Here is an 8,829-nt window from a genome sequence, read left to right as displayed (position 1 = left end):
TGGAGTTTGCATGTTCTCTCTGTGCATGCGTGGGTTTTCTCCGGGTATTCCGGTTTCCTCCCACAGACCAAAAACATGCATGTTTGGCTGATTGGTTAACTCTAAATAGTCCCTAGGTGTGAGTGATTGTTGTTAGCCTCTTTTCTCTTCATGTGTTCCTATAAAGGGCTTGCAACCTGTCCAGGGTGTACCCCTCCTTTCGCAGTGACTGCTGTATATGGTCACCCCACCACCCTGAAAGTTTCCTTGGTGACAGCAATGCACATCACATTATTTTTCTGTCAAAAGGACCAAATACTTTGTAGCAGTTTCATACCTATTGAAAGAAACTAGTTCAAGCCAACGGACCAGATAACTAACTCATCACTGTGCTTTAAGCAACTTTGAATTGCAGCTATGTTTTACGTTCAAATGAAAAATGTTTTTGTGAATATTAAAAACACCAGGGGATGCGAAACAGAAACCCTTAATAAGAAATCAGCCTCGGTCATTTCAGGGTACAACAAAAAGGTCATTTCCTCAGGAGTATATTTGCAGGCTGCTTGCAGCCGATAAAGCTGAAAGCATCTATCGTTAGCAGCCACTTGCAGGCTGATGCTCTCATTAGACATCTGTGAAAGAGGACCGGAGTGGAGAGAAGAGTCGGCCATTAGAGTGTCATTTACCCAACAGGAAGGAAGCTTTCAGACTCGTGCAGTCAGAATTACAGGATGTTGGTTGAAAAAAACAGCAGAATAACATAAATTCTCTAACAGAAACTATTTCTTCTGTCCTCAAAACGGGAGGACATAAAAAACAAACAATTTAAGCAGAGGTTATTGAACTACAGTATAGTCTGTGGTACAAACACTCATTATAAATCTTTAATCCCTCTTAACAGATTTATGGCACGTCCTTTGGCTCCACTTTAAGCACACGGTTATTTTTCCCATAATGCAGCCCGTTTTTCATCCAAGTTTGTCGTTTCACTGTATGTCCATGTGTTGTTTGCTTGCATTTGATTTGAAAAACGTGCTTAGTGGGAAAAGTGCTGCCTGAATATTTCATGGTGTAAACACGGTAAGTGGTTTGTAATGGCCCTTGAAAGCTTGTCTGAATGTTACATAATGTCTTCTTCGTCTTTGCTTCGTTTCCTCTCCGCTGGCGACTCATTGTTCTCCACCGAATCCAGTTTGACATGATTTTTTAATATAAAGTCACGCTTAAATCCAAATCTGTTGATTGAACCATTTTCTATACATAAGAGATTTATAATAAAGGTACAAACAGAGCTGTGGTTTCACGACGGTCACCCAGCAGCATGAGTCTCACTTCATTTACACAGATCCTCATGAGGTTATCAGGACTGTGAATGATGGATGAGTCGACCTGCTGATCTTCAAGCTAATTATTTGTGTTAAAACTACAAAAAAATATATAATAATAATCTGTTCCAATCAGTGTTTCACACTTTAACATGAGATGGTTGCCTGTGTGACAACAATCAGCAGACACGGCTCTTGTTTTCTAAGCTTCTTAGTTGAATATGCTTCTTGAATTTTTGAAGTTTTGTTAGTTTTATTGTGCTTTAATGTAAAAATAATAATAATAATAATTTATTGCATGTTTCCAAACTGTTTTTGACAGTAATATCTGGTGTATAAGGTTAGCTTCTAAAGAGAGAAGGCTGTTTTCATGATTTTTTTTAAATAATAATAAGCTATGAATAAATAAAATAAGAAACCTTTTACTTTATTGGTTGTTTCCTTTCAAATCCATTCTAACATAACGAGCGTTAACACCGATGTTGAGGGATATGAATAGTGAAAGTCTTTGAAGCAATGTTCGTTGTTATTTTGCTGCTAGTCCGAGGCAGGCATCGCACCTGATGGTGTTTATCCACCACCAGGTGCAATGGTGGAGCCAGGGGGTGGCCAATGGTGGCCTTGACCACCATAAATTAATCATTGCCCACCCTAATTATTTGAGGACACTGTACTGTTAAGCAAAAGAAAAACTAGAAATTATATTTTCCTCAAATGATTGAGATGATCGATTTACATATCAATCACCACCAAGATGGCAATGGTGGCGTCCATCTTGGATTTTGACTTTGCAACAACATTTGTGATGGGGACCTTTCTTGCGCCTAGATGCAGCCACACACTGAAATGGAAGTTGACACGTTGGTCATTTTTCTAATTATTAAGCTCACAAAGGTAACATATATACATTTATGGTGGCAGCCATCTTTGATTTTGACCTGTCAACTCTACTTAGGAACTTTTCTTACACCTAGATGTCGCCACACTCCGAAATGTAAGTCGATGCCCAATTTATTTTCTAACTTCTCCTGCTCACAACATGCATGGATGGTCAGACAGACAAAGGTTACGTCCAATGATCCTTTTCGCTGTGCAAAGGGGGGCAAAAACCGTAAAAGCCTATTCTTATGAATAGATTATCTAGAGTTAGGCAATTTTATTTATTTATTTTTTAAAGCTTGTGATTATTTCCTTAAACAATTCAAAGGCTATTAGGTGTAATTTGTGTAAGATTTCAAAATATCTACTTCTTGGTTGAAGAAAACTAAGTCAATTTTTAGACAATTAAAATCCCCCAAAATAATCTGCAAAGATAAAAGCTCCAAAAAAACAGGCTAAATAAAATATTGCTGTGCTCTAATCAAGCTATGTGTTACCCAAAGCATGTAGTCTTTTCATTTTCTCGAAAAAATAAATTAACGTCTTTAATTTGGCTTTTCTTTGAATCATACTGTTAAGAGTATTAAACAGAAGACAGCATGGCGTCTGTATTGACCTTGCAGTAAATATATAGTGATAAGAACAATCTGTTTTTTACGTAGTGATAAAAAATGTAGTCCTTTGCAAACACTGACTTGGACGACTGCGCTCAACACGTTTTTAATGTCTCTAAACTAAAACTAAGAACACTGAAATAAATAAAACCCCAACAAAGAATCAAAGCACTGCCTGAAAACTAAAACTTATAACTGAATTACTTCCTTTGTTTCATAAAATCAGCTGAACTCTGGAGAAGGAAGGGGATTATTTTTGATGAGGTGTCCAATTATTATTTGTAACATGAATTCTTAACCAACAATTTTCCAAAACCCTGACAATCCAAATGTCCCAGACTAAAACTGTAACTGCAGAACGAGCAGTGAAATCTGCTGAGTGAAGACATGACGCCTTCGAGGCCTTTCTGATGCTCCGTTTGATGCTTTAGGATCACGCTGTACTATTCTGCCTACTGTTTCTCACAAGTGGCTGTCAAATCTCACAATGTGGATTCCTCCACCCATCTTAAATAAAGCCTTGCTTTAAACCCTCCTGTCCTTATTTATGAGTGAGTGTACGCCGGCGCTGCTAGGAGAGGGCTCTGATTATAGGAATTACAGGCTTCTGTGTTTCAGAAAGGAGACCTGACAAAGTGTCTAGTTTTCCATCAACATCCTTCTTGCTCTTTGCCCTTAAGCTTGGAATATAGTTGGTTTTACATGTTTATTCTGAGAATAGTTATTTACACATTCTCAGAAATTACCTCTGTGGCTCTGACAGATGTTTGACAGATGTTGTGATAAATATAACCAGATGTCATAGCTGCTTGACGAAAGCATCTTAATTACCAGAAATATCATGTTTGTTGTTCCCCCGTCTTCTCCATCTTCATCTATCTATAGGTCACAAAGGCAGTGGGTTCAGGAGGGAAACCCAGGCATCCCCCTCTCTTCAGTGACACTCTCCGCCTCCTTCTGAGGGACCCCAAGGTGTTTCTAGGCCAGAGAGGATTCATACTGCCATCAGTAAGTTCTGGGTCCCAGTGGGACCTGCTCGAAAAACCTCCAAAGGGAGGCATCCAAATGCCTGAACGCCCACTGGATGAGAAGGAGCAGCGACTCTACTCCGAGCTCCCCCCGAATGACAGAGCTCCTCACCCTATCTCTAAAGCTGGGCCCTACGAAGGAAGCTCACTTCAGACACTTGTGTCTGGGATCTCGTTCGTTTGGTCATGATTCATACCTCATGGCCACAGGTGAGGCTTGGAATGTAGACAGACCAGAAACTTCAACTCTTTTGTTCACGCTGACTGACCAAAGCAACACTTTCATTACTGAGGAGGAACCTTGATCTGTTGATCCATCTCAATCCTACCACCACTCGTGAACAAGACGCCCAGATACTTGAACTCCTCCACCTTGTTCTTTGGCTTGATTAACTAAATAAGACCTTTTTGTTATGTCAACCTGGAAGTTCTGCTTGGTTTCATTATCTAGGTAATGAGGTTGTACGTAAGCTAGTGAGTGAACAATTATGTCAAAAACAGAATTTCACAATTTATGCGTAAAATGCAAGCGTATTTATTACACATAGGCTTTTGGCTGCTGAAATTAGTGTTGTAATGTAGCTAGCTACCAGAGGTCGTGCACGTTATTTTCTGTATTTATTTTCTGTATTAAAAGCACAAATAAAGTTAAAGGGTTTACTGAAAGAAATATCTGTATACTACAGACTACATATGACTACATATGGGGATGATAACAATTAATAACGGCCATTTAATGGGCTGATAACATCCGAAGCCGCTCCACGCGGCATGGTTCCAAGGCTTTTCCGCTAGCAAAGGTTGTGAAACCAGTCCCATTTGCAGTACCCATTTCTGTGGGGTTCCAACTGGGCCGAACTGGCCCTAAAATGGGACATCAGAAAACTGATTGGTCAGTGGGCAGAGTCACTCGTTGTTTGAGAAACTTTCACAACAACCTGATCTGCCATTTACAATAACTTGAACTCGAGGAGCGATTGGACCTATTGTTAAGATTTTTAAAACAATAATGACAACTCTAATGCAGAAGTGCAGGCTTTTTTTGTGCTTGGTGGCTGACGATAAAATTCAGAGCGAGCAAGATGGAGCTCCGGCGGTCCCCACGGTTCTCTCCACCAGAGCCTCAGAGCCCCCTCAGGCCAGACAGGGCGTCATCTCCCCGACTCTGAACTCTGCTGGTCACCGCAGAGGATCCTCCATGCTGCCGACCCACAGGAGAACGCGAGACCAGGGTCTAGGCCCCTGCCTCGCGCGCTCCTGCGGGCTCCGAGCTGAACCCGCCCACAAGAACCGTTACTGAAAGTATAATGGAAACACAACTCATACTGTGCCGAGCCAAGTCAAACCGTGCTTTACCAGTACTAATGGTACTAATGGAAAAGTGGCATTATATAGCTCCTTTCCATCTGATCAAGATACTCAAAGCTCTTCACACTACAATCTGTGCCCTCCTTTACCCATTCATACAGCACTCTACTAGAGCTATACAAGAATAATCAGAGCTTTATCACATTCATACACCGATGGGACACACATCGGAGGCAATGAGGAGTTCAGTGTCTTACCCAGGGACCCTTGGGTATATGACTGCTGGTGGAATTGAACCCCCAACTCTTACATTGGAGGACGACTGCTCTAACCACTCAGCCACAGCCGCACCAATAAATGAACGTATGAAAGTGGTGTAAAAGTTTACAAAGTACAGCTCTACTAACCAGATAAGATTTTTATTTAGACTGGAGTTGTTTCAAGATGGCTGCAATCCTCCTCAGATTAGATGGTAACTTGTCACTCCAGTCAAAATTTTAAAAAAAATTCTCTAAACTAGAGGAGTGGTGGCGCAGAGGTTAGAGAAGATGGCCCTGTGATCGGAAAGTCACAGGTTCAACTCCCGATACCGTCAACATCAAAATGTGGGTAGAAAAGGTGAAACACCCACGCCTGCCTCCACCCTCATTCACCCCACTCTGGGCCCTTGAGCAAGGTCCTTAACCCCCACCATCTGCTCCCAAACAGGTCTCTCTTGAAAATGAGTTCTCGTGACTCAATAAGACTACCTGTATAAATAATGGGTAAATTAAACAAAAAAAAAGCTGAGACCATCCAAAGAGTTATCTACAACAGGTAAGATGTTGATTGTACATAATCTCTTTTAGAAAAAAATCCCACTTCAAAAAATTTGAATTGTTGATTTAACTTATACTTTCCCCTAAAGTACACAAGTGCACGGGCGTTTGGAGTGTTTGAGGTGCAAATAAGAAGGCACTCATTGCAACTGCACAATCTAGCAAAAAGGAACAGTACAGGATCTAAGATATACACTAAGATAGACGCTAACGAACACTAAACAATACACTAAAAGAGGTGAGATATACGCTAAACATTCATAATGTAACGGTATATTAAACAGCAGCCCGAACATGAGTCTGTAGTGAGTAGATGGGTATGAATGGATACAGCAGCATGAGATCAACAGCATCATACAGGTACACATGGCAGCTTTTTGGCTTTTTAGGAAAAAAAATGTAAATTTTCTTCTTACATCATTGCAAACACACAAAAGAAGACTCAAATGGACCAAAACAATGAAGCTCACACGCTGCTGCTGCAGGCTTGTTGACAGCAGAGCATGTCATTTCTTGCTTCGGCACTCGGTTTATCACGTTAAAAGCTGTTGTTCCGACAGGTAACTGGAGGCAGAGGCAAAAATAATAGTAAAAATAAAGATGTGATTAGAAGTTTGACTGAAACATCCTGAAGAGTACTCCCCCGAGGGTAGACCTCCACTGTTTCCACCTCACCCCATCTTGTAACTCTACACTTTTTCTGAACATTTTTCCCATCCTCAGCTGGACCCTTCGCTGCTGATTCTTTGTGTGGATGTCATCAAACTGGCTCTTCTGGTTTTAGCTGCATTTTGTTTACCTTGAAATATTTTCCCACGACACAATGAGTATAAAGTACTCTGAAAGTTGGGTATTATTATAAGACTGGTGAGTAAAAAGCACGGTATTTATAAATGCAGCATGCTGTTTTTTCTTCACATCATGGGTTTATACTCATTTAATTTGTAGGAAAGCTGAGAAGACGGTGCCATATTTAGGTTGACGAAGCAAAGCTCCGTCAGGAAACATGCACACCGGCTTTATTTACAGAGAAGAAACCGGGCCTTGTTGCTTTACATGTGGCACGTTTGAAACTCTCTACCCACTGGTGCAGATAATATTACTCTATTTTTAAAACCTCACGCTGCCCTTTCTATTGATACTGGAGTAAAAATAGAGAGCGGCGCAGCAGCATGAAACGGTTCAAAATGTAGAACAGACGGTAAGACTCTATATTTAGAGGACACACAATCACAAAAAGAGCCTGGTGACATTTTCTCTATTCCCAGCTGAATGCAGTTTCACTGTCCTGATATTCTTACTGATTTCTGAGGATGAAACTGGGTTTGAGGTGGATCTTTGTGTGCACTCCGTGTACAGAAATGCAAGAAAACAGTGCAAATAAAATAATTTCTGTTTATGTCTTTCCCTCAGTTAAAGTTCTTCTTCTTTGTTTTATTAAAAATTGCTCATTAACACTTGTGAAGAGCCTGAAATATTTCAGGTCATTGTCGATTCCACTCAAGCTGCGTTTTAAATCTGTGCCTTTCATGTTTCTCTATAATAAATAAAAGCTGCATACGTGTATGAAAAGCTGCACGAAGCGCACGCAAGACGTCTGAAGATCTGCCACAGCAGCAGGAAAGTCTGTTCAGGAATTTTCCACTGAAATTATTTCCCTGTCACAGTCGGTGCAATCCGTGCAGAGGCAGCTCCCCTCCAGGTGAAATTCCAGCTCGGCTCAGCAGAAGATGATTGGCTGGATGCTGCGGTGCCTGAAGGCAGACTGACAGGACATCGGTCTGCAGGAGACAGCTGTGAGTCCAGACAAGACACGAGGAGGCTGCTGAACACGCAGGGAAATGTGTGGAGAACTGGTTCCAGTCCAAAGGCGTCAGAACAAGTCAGACAAAGTAATAAAAACATTGACAGATTACGTGAATCAGAACTTGACTAACTATTCCAAAAGTACACATCTAAAATTCAAGGATTCAAGGATTTTTATTGTCATTCACATCATACGAGGTACATGAGGTGGAACAAAACTACAAAGTATGTACACAGGGTCCCAGTTACATCCAACAAAAATACAAATTGTAAAGAAAAACAGTAATAAGATCCAAGACATGAACTAAGAATATACTACATTCACTAAACTAAGAATACACTAAGCACTAAAGGTACAAAAACAATGTGCCAAAACAACAGCAGCACGAACATGAGTCCGTGTGAGCAGATGAGGACTAATGAATACAGCAACATGAAATAAATCAGCAGCATGAGATCAGCAGCATGGATAATCAGCAGCACATATCAACAATTGAGTGGCATTACAGTGATTATCCTGGTTAGAGATTCATGAGTCTAACAGCTTCAGGGTAGAAGCTGTTCCTCAGCCTGGTAGTTCTGCACTTAATGCTCTTCAGCCTTCTGCCTGAGGGGAGCGGGGCAAAAAGTGTGTGTGCTGGGTGTGTGGGGTCCTTCACGATGCAGGTGGCATGTTTACTAATACAGAAATATTATTCTAAGTACAGATCAACACAAGTTATTTTGAAGACATCTATTTTCTGCAGAGTCCTGCAGCAAAAAAACTTCACGGTCTAAAGGACTCCCAAGTTGGAGGAACACTTCTACCAGAGTCCGTTAATCATAATGACTGCAGTGTTTTACAGGGAGTCACGTCTCATTTCCATTTAATCTGCTGATAAGTTTACAGCATAGCTACAGCAAGCACAAAGTTCCTCTGCACTTTGGGTACTGGCTGCATCCAGAAACTGTTTCCACTGCAACAGCTTGTGGCGTTATAGTAAGGATGACATTTTACAGATGGATTGAGTTTATTGACATTAAACCTAAAACAATGGTTCAACTGTTGGTTCAGACGACCTAAAGACTCCAG

The sequence above is a fragment of the Nematolebias whitei genome, chromosome 10, assembly GCF_014905685.2.
Source record: "Nematolebias whitei isolate Nwh7 chromosome 10, NemWhi1, whole genome shotgun sequence".
In the NCBI taxonomy this organism is placed as follows: domain Eukaryota; kingdom Metazoa; phylum Chordata; class Actinopteri; order Cyprinodontiformes; family Rivulidae; genus Nematolebias; species Nematolebias whitei.
This window is presented reverse-complemented; position numbering follows the sequence as displayed.